At 36.8% G+C, this 11,852-nt stretch overlaps 1 pseudogene; it reads left to right on the top strand.

Annotated features, from left to right (window-relative positions):
• Positions 1-6,242: 6,242 nt before the first annotated feature.
• On the top strand, positions 6,243-6,416 carry LOC143387712 (thymosin beta-15A pseudogene; annotated as a pseudogene).
• Positions 6,417-11,852: the final 5,436 nt, after the last annotated feature.

Below are 11,852 nucleotides of genomic sequence, written 5' to 3' on the forward strand. Positions count from 1 at the left end.
AGCATAGGCAATTGTAGTATGCTAAAGTACTTAGAAACGCAATTCTAGATATTTTCCCAATAATCATTCTTTATTAGTCTGCTTTTCATCACTATAATGACATACCAGAAGCAGCCTGTCTTTTATAGTGAATAATTTATTTAGCTCACACTTGGGAGTTTCACCTCTATTGGCTCAGTTTTGGTGAGGGTCCTCTCCACTGTGTCACATCATGGCTGATGGCAGCAGCATGTGTAGAAACCAGTGATCACACTGCAGGAAGCCAGAGAGCAAATGGGATGGTGTCATATTGGCTCAGGCATATATAACAACCCTTTTGAGAACTCAAGTGTTCTGTGACAGTGATCTTAAACCCTTCCAAGAGTAATCTCCCTCCCTCTTATGACCTAAGGACCTCCCATAGACCTCACTTTCTAAAGGTCCTACCACTTCCCAGTGTCACCACTGTAGGGACCAAGTGTCTGACACACAAACCCTTGGGGGACATATCATATCATATCGAATCCACAATACATCCTGAATAAATCCATACACTACAGGAAATTTATAGTGATTCTCATTCCATTAAAACCATCATAGGATGGAGGAGTTGTTTTGTTATGGAAAATGAAAATCCCAAAGAAAATGTAAATCATGTTGGCAAAACGCTGATGTGAGCGCTCCATTCATCAATCCTAGTCTTTTGATAAACTTTCTGTCAATCTAAAAGAACAGTTTTATTTTTCTTAAGAAACCATTTTTGGAATTTATATTACTGATTTTTCTTCTAGCCATAAAATGAGTCTAAAAAACATTTCATAAAATAGAATTTATATATGTAGATAAACCATGGAGTTTTGCCTTCTATGCCTGTACTCAGAGGCAAAGGTATCTTAAAATTCGTAATAAGAATTTATAAAGCACCTGCCCTCAGCAACTCTAGCAAACCATCCCAGCCCAGCAGTGCCTTGTCCTGGTGAAATAAGGTAGCAGCTGGTCAACGGAGCATTTCATACTACATCCAGCTAATGTTTTCCTGAAGATGGCTCAAATAGAAAATAAACTGCTTTTTTCCAATACTAGATTAGAAAATCTTTACTGAAGGAAACTCAAAATTCCATTTGGGTCTGTAGCTTTGGAAATACAGAATGAACAAATTTCCAGTGTAGAAAGACTTGAAGTTGTGGGTATGATATTAAAATGAGCTTACTGAAATGTGTAAAACTCACATGTTATTTGGAATCACTCTGCTGTAATTTTTGTTTACGAAGCTATCTCTCCCACTCAATTATTAATCTTTCGATGACAGGGATGGGGTTTTATTGATCTCTGTATTTACAGACCTAGCATAAGGAGCTTGTGATGTAACTGCCTAATGAGCCAGGAACAGAGCGAGTACTCAGGAAACACATGCTGAATGCTTAGCGTCCAAAAAGGAAAAATGAAAAGAAAAACCCCTGCGGAATCTGATAAGCCTTTATTATTATTTTTTTTCTAGCAGGAAAAGATTATAATATTATTTCTTTGTTTAGTACTGAATGTAATTTAAGGGTATGTGGACAGAAAGGCAAGAGAAAGAAATACTGATCAGAGATATATGCAGGGTTCTGTTGGGTTGGAGACAAGTATTAACCTAGCTGGCAGCAAAGACAGTGTGTGTGTCTGTGTGTTGTGCACACACATGTGTATGTGTTGTTTTCCAGAAGGAAGTGATATTTTGAAGGATAACAAAGCCAGCAACCACATCTAGAAGGTAGAAAGGTGTTTCTCATGATAGAAACAGCAGAAACCCAGAGGAGTACTACAGCACAATGAATGGGGAATCCTCAGCCTCTGTGTGTACTTTCTTGTAATATTTTTGCATTTCTTCATCTAATCATCAAGCATTTTGTATGTATCTATGTATGTATTTATTTTTTGCCAGGGATTAAACCCTGGGCACTTAACCATCCAGCAACATCTCCAGTCCTTTTTTTATTTTAAGGCAGGGTCTCACTAAATTGCTGAGGCTACCTTTGAACTCAAGATCCTCCTGCATTAGGCTCCTGAGTTGTTAGGATTATAGGTGTGCACCACCATTCTCGGCTTGTGTGGACTTGTATCTCAAACCTTTCTTCAATCTTCCTTGCTGTGTTGCTTTTATCAAAATTCATGTTGTAGGGCCTGGGGTTGTGGCTCAGCGGTGGAGTGCTTGCCTAGTATGTGTGAGGCATTGGTTCAATCCTCAGCATCACATAAAAAGAAATAAAATAAAGCTGTCATATCCAACTATAAGTAAAATAAATAAAAATTAAAAAAAAAGATTCATGTTTTAATTCTTCCTTCTATTACATTTTACTTTTTATCTTACAGAGTTTAGCAACTTTTATGCCCTTTACTTTTATGGTTTTGACCCACTACTCCTGTTGACCTTTATCTTTAATTTTATGTGTTTTATCTTACCATTTAATAGTTCTTATGCCTTTATCATCAATTGTGTTTGCATGCTTATACTTAATTTCTACTTTGTTTTTCTCTTATCCTACTCTCAATTTCACACTTTTATTCTTTCTTTTTGAATGTACTGTTTCTTTAAAATACTATTTCTTCTATTTTTTTTTTTCAGTCTCCTTTTGCTTTTGTTGTTTTGATAATGGGAGCAGGAAGTGCCCTTTTCTGGGTAGCTGTACTCTTTCTCTCCTACCATGGTGGCCCAGCCTCAGCTCTGTGCCTCTCCTCACTCCCACTTACTTCCATCCTTTTCATCTCATTGTTGGTAAATGAGTTAGTTTTCAAACCAACAGCCTGTCAGTCAGTAAATTCAGACTGAAGTCCCAAATCCTCTGACAGCCCTCCACTGAGCACTTCTAGTGGTCATTTTTCCATGAACTGAAATGTCTGTGAACACTGTTCAGTTTGACATATTTAAATGCATTGTTCTCTATCACTTGGTCAGCAATAATATTTTCACCTGGTGTGGGCTATAGTCTCAGCCTTGCAGCCTTCAAAGTGTTAAAAGGTGAAACCAATGTTTAGTGAGAGAAATGAAATGTGAGTTCCAGACTGTGCTCCTAGGGCCTTGGAGCCTAGAAGCAGAAGGACAGCCAGGAGAGAATGTGACTGTGTCAGGCTGTTACAGGTGAAGGCTTCTGGGACTGAGGGTGCAGCTCAGTGGCAGCACATTTGCCTGGCATCTACAAGGCCTTGGGTTCAGTACCTAGAGCAATAAATAATAAAATAAACAAAGTTGAATAGTGAAGGCTCCCACTTCTCAGGTGACCTGTATTGATCCACAATCTGGATACTCTGCTATGTGCTATGTGCTGCTGGTCAGGGGTCAAGTAGAAAGAGGAGCAGAATGAAAGAGAAACAATTCTGTTTGAATGGGTCTAACTTCTTATGTCCATCCTAGAGTTGTCGTTCTTTCTTTTATAAAAGGGATTTAGTTCATAAAAACTGATTTTCTTGCTTTCTTTGTTTTCTGAGGTTCTGGATCAAAACTAAGTTCAGGCTGTTCTGTGCAACATAAATTCCATAAGTGTGGTCTATAGCTTGCTTACTTATGTAAATTCATATAGTCATACATACAAATCAATTCATACATCAAATCAATTGTATACTAATATATATGAAAAAAAACCATGAAATTACCAGAGGATTGTTAAAATTATTTCTGTAGTTTCCTATGCTTTTCATGGTTTCTTTCATTGCTATAACAAATAACTACAAGCTGGTTGGCTTAATTTATTCATTCCCTCACAGTTCAGGAGGACAGAAGTCCAAATCAAGGAGTTGGTAGGATCAGTTCTTTCTAGAGACTTTGAGGGAGAATTCGTGCCAGGACATTTCTTTAGCTTCTGGTGGCTCTAGGCATTCCTTGGATTCTGCAACATAAGTCTAAACTCTGCCTCCCGCTTCTTCACAAGGCCTTCTTCTCTGTTTGTCTTTGACTCTAACTGTTCTCTTTTCTCTCATATGGTCACCAGTCATTAAGTTGAGTGCCCACACTAAATCCAAGGTGACCTCAGCTTGAGTTCCTTAATTCAATGACAACCACAAAAACCTTTTCCAAATAAGATCACCTTCATAGGTTTTAGAGATTAGGGTTGGACATATCCTTTCGGAGTCAGTATTCAGCCTATTAAATTGTTAGCCATACACTTATTATTTCTTTGCTAATAAATGTTAGTAAACAAGGGTAACTAAATGGTGCATAGGTTAAGACTTCAATATAATACATGTTATTACTAATCTAGACAAAGATCCCTTAATATAAAGAAGAAAACCTCAAACTGCCTGTTTTAAATTTTTTAAAATACAGTTTATTGTAGTGAAATAAGAATATTCTTGATAGATGTAGTATAGGAACTCAGATCCAGGAAGCAGATTCAGGATCCCAGCAGGTGGATAATCAAGGCATGGTTGAGATATAGTCATCCTTTATTCAGAGGTGGCAACAGCCTCTAGCCAGCTTCAACTTCAATCCCCACTCACTCTTGCCCCTTTCTTGGCCCTGCAGAAGTGAAATTCATTAATGCTGATGAATATCACTGCAGTTTATTATTGCTCACTGCTGTTAAAAGGAAAACTTCCTTAAACCTGACATTTAGTAGAAGTAACTTGAACAATTATAAATAAAACAGAACAAATCAAAACAAAGTCATACAAAGTAAAAAAACAGTCCTCAGTCTACCAGTCTCCAGAACTAAAGCAGGTTAATAAGACTCCAAACAATAACATGATCTGACAGCATTTACAGAAAACAGAAGTGCTGTGTACAGACAACTTGACTGGTTACAGCTTAATTGGTTGATTGGTTACAGAGCCTTCTTCAATCAACTGCAGCTCAGCTCTTGGAGTTACACTTCATATTGATTTGGTCTGTTTGTGCTTGGTACTGGAGCCTCAATCAAATTATTGCCCTCCCACAAATTTTATTCAATATTGCTATATAGATTCTACCTCCTTAATATATTACAATTTATTTATCCAATCTCTCATCCTAGTATTTTGTTATTATAAATAATGCTGGTATAAATATCCTAGTACACATTTCCTGTTTCCTGCACTTAGTCCAAAAACATACACCCAGAAAACTAAATCAAAGTTTCAATTAAACAATAATCGCCCTTCCCATTTGCAACAAAGTCTCATATTTTATTTATTCTAGTGTAGTCTAACATAGTATATATTTTTTAAAAGAATGTTTTTGACCTACTAGATCTGTGGTTTTCATGCTGTAGCATTTGCCAGAATCAGCTGGAGGACTTATTAAAAGACAAATTGCTGGAACTCACTCCAAAGTTTCTATTCCAATAGCTCTTCAGTCAGGCTCCAAAATTTGCATTTTTAACAAGGTCCCAGGTGATACTGATGTTGTTGGTTCCTGGATATCACTTGGAGAACCCACGAACTAGACTGATTTTTGTAATTTACCAATTAATCTACAAGATTTTCATGTGTAGGTACTTAAGAGTGAAATAGTTGGATCATACTGTAGATGCTTACTGACACTTGACAGATGATGGTTTTCAAAATTTTTGTACCTGTTTGCTGTTCTATGAGTGCAATATAGGAATTTTCATTGCTTTATATCCTTTCCAACATTTGGTATTATCAACTATAATTTTTGCCTACATGGTGAGTATGAAATGCTATCACATCTTGATTTTATTTTGCAAACCCCTGGTTATTAATGATGTTTAGTGTATTTTCAAATATTTACTAGTTGTTCATGTTCCTTCATATGCAAAATGCTTATTCCTGATTCCATTCATTTTTCTGTTGGGTTATATCTTAGTGATTGACACAAATATTATAAATATTAATCTTTGTGGCTTATATGTATTGTCAATATCTTACCCTAGTTTGAAATTCATTTTTTTGGTGGGGGGGGGGCACAGGGGATTGAACTTGGAGGCACTCAATCACTGAGTCACATCCCCAGCCCTATTTTGTATTTTATTTAGAGACAGGGTCTCACTGAGTTGCTTAGTGCCTCCCTTTTGCTGAGGCAGGCTTTGAACTCCTAATACTACTGCCTCATCCTCTCAAGCCACTGAGATTATGGGCATGCACCACTGCACCTGGTGGTACAATTTGATTTTTAAGTGTTTTATTATGTTTTGAAGAATATAAGGTCCTAATATTAAATGGTCATTTTATGGTTAATGCTTTTATGTATCTTAAGAATTGCTGCTTGAACCTGGACCAGAATGAACACAGCGGCAGTGAACGGACAGCCTTACATTAAACCCCAGACTTCAATCTTTCTTTTAGTCAAGATGAGTGAAAAACCAGACTTGTCCAAAGTGGAGAAGTTTGACAAATCAAAACTGAAGAAAACTAATACTGGAGAAAAAAAAAATACTCTTCTCTCAAAGGAAACCATCCAACAGGAGAAAGAATATGTCCAAATGTTACTGTTGTTTACTGGTGACGAGTCCTTGCTTCCCTGAGTGCTGAAGTACAACACCAGAGAAGCACGCAGAGGCCACTGGAGAGTGGAAAGTGGAAGGCTTTATTAAAGTATAGCAGAAAAGACTTCTCCCCTGAGGAAGAATGGAACTTGAAAGGCAGAATCCGTGGAAAGGGGGAGGTCTTCTCTTTTTTATATCTAAGGTCTTCTTTTGTCCTCCCACATTCCTGTCCTTTGTTTTCCCTCTATCCTGCAGAGATAGAATGCCATGGGAAGGCCAAAAAGTGGGAGTGGGGAGGAGTAATCTGGGCAGGAAAGGCCTGGGGTGGTTTGATTAGCACCTCCCTGTGTGCTGGGAGCTACTTCATTATCAGTTCTTTTGGATGGACTCCATCTTCTTAATAGACTCCATTCTTTATTGTACCTAACTACACTACCTATCTTTAAATCTGGCTTCACAAACATCATAAAATGGGGATCTCCTCCCAAAAGCAAATTTCAACATTGCAGGAAAGTATTGGTTTTAGGCTTGTGTGTGTGTTTTTTTTTTTAAATAAACCTGTGTGTTTGTAGAATATTAGGCACTTATGGCTTCTTACCTGTACTTCCTTGCTAAGAGGTTAACACTAGTCAATGTTCTCTTAAATTTATTTGTAAACTTCTCATTGGTACATAAATAAATTCCAGATGACAGATGCTATCAATAATCTCACCATTGATGATCTTTGTGTGTGTGGTCCTATAAGGCAAGCCGATTTTAACTTAGAATGGGTACCTACATTGCTTCTTAATCTTCATGAAGTTATGTGCCTTTGCAGCTTAGTTTATTTTCATTTCTAATGTATCAACAAAATAATAAATACAAAAAAAGAATTCATGCTTACTCTGAAGTCAGAAATAATTTATATATATATTTTTCTAAAACTTGTACATTTGTAGAGTACCAGAGCTTCAGAGAAGGCACTGATGCCTAGACCAGCACCCCAACAGGGAAGAAGTAGGATCTGACACATGGGACATTTGTGTAGATGTATTTGACATCCTCGAATCAAATCTTCAAATTCTCCAGAATTCTGGACTTTCAGAAGTGGTCCACACATCTATGTGGACAGTAGACACACACCCTGCCTGACCTTTGCAAGAAGACAATGTAAATGTCTTAAATGCCTCAAATGAGGTCTCTACCTTCTAAAACATTTCCATTCCTCCTCTGTATCTGACCTTGTTTCCCCTCCTAGCCACCAGACCATAGATAATATCCAGTGTCAGCTTAAACCAACTACTAAGGGGGAGATTGCTAAGGGAGAGAGATTATACAGCAAAGGAAAGTCATTAACTGGTTCACATAAACTGGTAAGGATAAGGGCTTAACCCTGAAGGTGCTAGATTAATGGAAGCAGAATTTAAAGTTGGCTAAGAGAGAGTGACAGTATATAGGCATTCTGTGATAGGATGTAGCACTATGGCTTGGGCCCTGGTTTATTGCTTTAATATGTTGCTAAGATAGCCTGGAGTCTTTGAATAAAGAAATAACTTTCACAGATGAAGTAGAGATGTTAAAAGTGCCATGGATCATTGTTGTGTGTGTGTGGGGGGGTATTAATCAGGAAGCTCAGAGCAACAGGCTTGCTTACTGGCTCTATGAAGTATCAGGGTTCCTTGGGATGACCCTCAGTTCCTTTCATTTTCCAAGGAAAGATGGGATGTGATAGTGAGGGCTCCAACAGTGCAGAAAAGCTCAAGTGATTCATGTGGCAGGATATGTTATCATGTTAGTGGCTCCTTTGCTAGAAGACAATGCAAATGTCTTAAATGTGGGGTGGTGGGGTAATAGGACCCTGGAATAGCAGAAGACAGCTGTAGGCACTTAAGGTATGTCTAATTAGCATAATGCACAGCAAGATTGGGATGGCAGTCAGGGGTCCTGACTCACAGGAATATATGGATATGACTCAGCACGATTTTCCTATAGGCAGGATAGATGGGCAGCCAACAAAAGTACTAATTAATATATGTACCAGAAGGAATCAAGAAGGACAAGTAGATGAGGAGGTCAGCCTTCTAAGAGGTAAATCATTATGTGACCAGTTTCCAGACATGAGTTAGTTCTCAGACTAAGAGCCACAAAGTAAGTGAACAGTTGTAGTCAGCCATAGAGTAAGTGAATAGTTGTAGAACAGTTGTAGAAAGACCCTGAGATGTCACAACAGGTGTGCCTCCTTATAATTCTCCTGGTCTTCCTCATAGGAACTAGTTAGAGATGGATAATTACTCTAGGGAAAGGGATTTGAAAACTGTTAGATACAAGATCTTAATTGGGCTAAGATTAGAATAGGGTCAACATATTTTAATTCTCCTAAATAGGTGTTAGCTAGGTTTTAAACAAACCCAGTTTGACAGTTTTTTTTTTTTTTGATGTTGAGTTTTGTATATCTATAGTGATTATTGATATATTTGGATTTATTTTTTACCATCTTATTTTATATTTCTATTCTGTTCTGCCCTCCAATAGCATTTCTATTTTTCTTTCATTTTTGCCTTTTTCTCAATTAAGTTGTTCTTTCTCTTGCATCCTCTCCCCATCCCCTGCTGTTTCCCCCCATACTACTTTGAATGTTATAAACCCTAATTTGTTTTAGCACTTAGCTTCATAATTTCACTACCCATATGTTAAAATGTCTAAATATTTTTATCTTCTTGTAAAATAACTTAGAACATTTACTTGTCTCCCCTTTCCAAATCTGTTTTACCCCTAGGATTTTTAGTTATATATAGTTTAAAGCCCACTATAGATTTTTATTTAGATTTATCCACAGTTTTTTATTTCCCTTGTTTACCATTAGTTTTATCTTAATCTTTCTTTCGGAAATTATTTTCTTTGTTTTAGAAGTAAAAAGTTTAGATTTTTCTTTAGAGAGGACTTGTTGATAATAAACACTAATTTTGTCCAAAGTGTTTGTTCTTTTTCTTGAGTCATGTGTATTTACTGAGGATCTAATTCTCGAACACACACACACACACACACACACACACACGGGTTTTTAATCCTGCATTTGTACTTGGCATAATAGTGTGATATGAACATTATATAAGCTCCCAAATAATCTAAAAATGATTTAGCATTTGTTTAATATTCTATTTATGTGCAAACATAATTTATTTAAGTCATCTCCAAATATTTATGATGTAGGTAGTTCCCAACATTTTACTATTATAATTAATACTGTACCAAATATCCTTGTACATAAATCTTTGTCCTCATTTCTGAGTATTTCTTTAGGGAATATTACTAGAAGTGGAATTTCTGGGTCAGACTATCTCAGCCTTATAAATTTAATTTAGTTTTATACTTCCCCCATCACAACCAAGTCTCTGGCATCACAGTTTAAATTAAAATTTTTACTTACATTGAAATCAAGTCACTACCTGATTAAAAAACCAAATCGTATTGACTGACTTAAAATGAGAGTGTAGACTCCTTTTCTATTCCTCCCTTCCTATGTCCCACTCTGCATTAAAAGGGTTTTTATTAGCTTATTTTCGTCATCATCTTCTAGTTACATCAGATTCAGAAGAACCTGGTTGATCTATTTCATTTCTTCCCACTTCCTAAGTGAAGATTTTAGCATCCTCATTCTTTTCTCCCTTTCTTCTTTCCCCATCTACCTCCCACATTCTACATCTATACATTTACATTTAGGCTTTTAAAAGCTATAAATCGGGACTGGGAATGTGGCTCAAGGGGTAACGTGCTCCCCTGGCATGCGTGCGGCCTGGGTTCGATCCTCAGCACCACATACAAAGATGTTGTGTCCGCCGAAAACTAAAAAATAAATATTAAAAAATTCTCTCTCTCTCACCCTCTCTTAAAAAAAAAAAAAAAGCGGTAAGTTTTTTGTAACCATAGTTCAAACATTCCAGAAGCTGATTTTTTTTACTGTTGAAAGCAGTTAGCTTCCCATGATCACACCTGTGCAGGTGCTGCTGCCTGTACAGTGAGCATGGCCGCTAAGCAGTGTCACAATGGCATCGCTTTCTCCTTCTCTCCACCTCTGCCATGTTCCTTCCTTCCTCACATTTTTCATTGATTTTTTTTCTACTTTATCTTTAAATACTGGGGAGATGTCAGGATTTGTTGCATCAAATGGGAAAAAAGTAGTGTTTGTTAGGAAGAGTTCGAGGAGTCTGAGTGTCAGCTATGTATTGCAAGTTGCACAGAGGAGAGACGGAAGGAGCTCTGAAGGTCAAGAGAGCTTAGAGAAACTGATTTGTGAGACTTTGATGTATTTCAATGTTTTGCTGTTATTCAGACAGAACTGGATATCTTACATGGGATGATTTTTAAATGTGTAAGTGTTTTGAAAACTACTCCTTTCATTTTTTAACTTTTGATTTATAGAGAAAGTGAATGGCAGGGTGGTTGGGGAAAAGGAGTCAGGGAGGGAGAGAGGGGAAGGCGCAGGAGGGAGATCTGCTGAGGTGAACCATAGATTTGTCTGGTTGTTGTTCATGCCTTTGGCTAAGAGAAGTTCTGAAATAATTGGAAAATAGCTTTTAATTTTTACTCAGAAGTCACTGTTCTCCTCAGTTTTATTCTGATGACAGATAATTGCACAGGAACACTTTTCATTCTAAACATAAGTGCTATAGCTAACAATAAACATTAAATGCTAAATCACTATAAATGTGGCTAGAAAATGTAGTGGAGCCCTTGGATTTCTCTTATACTTAGACTTCTTAGAGAAATCACAGAAATTATAGCACTATATAACACTAGTATATCCAGGTATCTTAGAAATAAATCTCTATAAAGATTTCCAATTATCCCTACAATCAAAGTCAAAACTCCTCACCACATTTTATCCTATCACAATCTAAATCCTGCTTAACTTTCAATCTCATTTCCAGCTCATAGTGTTTTTCTTTTTCCCCCAAAGACTTATTTTTTTTAAAAAAATAGTTCTAAGTTCACAAAAATTTGAGTGGGAAGTTTAGAGATTTCTCTTGTAACCTGTAGGTCCCACATGTACATCTTCCACTGTATCAACGTCCCTACCAGAGAGGTATAAGTGTCCCAATTTATGAACCTACATCATCACACTATTATAGCCTGAAGACCACAGTTTACATTACAGTTCAGTCTTGGTTTTGTACAATCAGTGAATTTGGAAAAATGGGTTGGGGCATGTATCAACCATTATAATATATCATAGAGAGTAGTTTTACTGCCCTAAAAATTCTCCATGTTTTTTCTATTCATCTTTTCTCTACCTTAGAATCTGGCAAACATTTGTATTTATACTGTCTCCAGAAAGTTACATAGTTGGAATCATACAATATGAAAACTTTTCAGATTGTTTTCTTTACTTTGTGATATGCCTCCTTGAGTTTTCATTACCTGATAGTTCATATCTTTTTAGTGCAGAATAAAATTCCTTTGGAGGGACCATAATTTATTTTTCTATTAACCAACTGA

The sequence above is a fragment of the Callospermophilus lateralis genome, chromosome 2 (assembly GCF_048772815.1).
Source record: "Callospermophilus lateralis isolate mCalLat2 chromosome 2, mCalLat2.hap1, whole genome shotgun sequence".
In the NCBI taxonomy this organism is placed as follows: Eukaryota; Metazoa; Chordata; class Mammalia; order Rodentia; family Sciuridae; genus Callospermophilus; species Callospermophilus lateralis.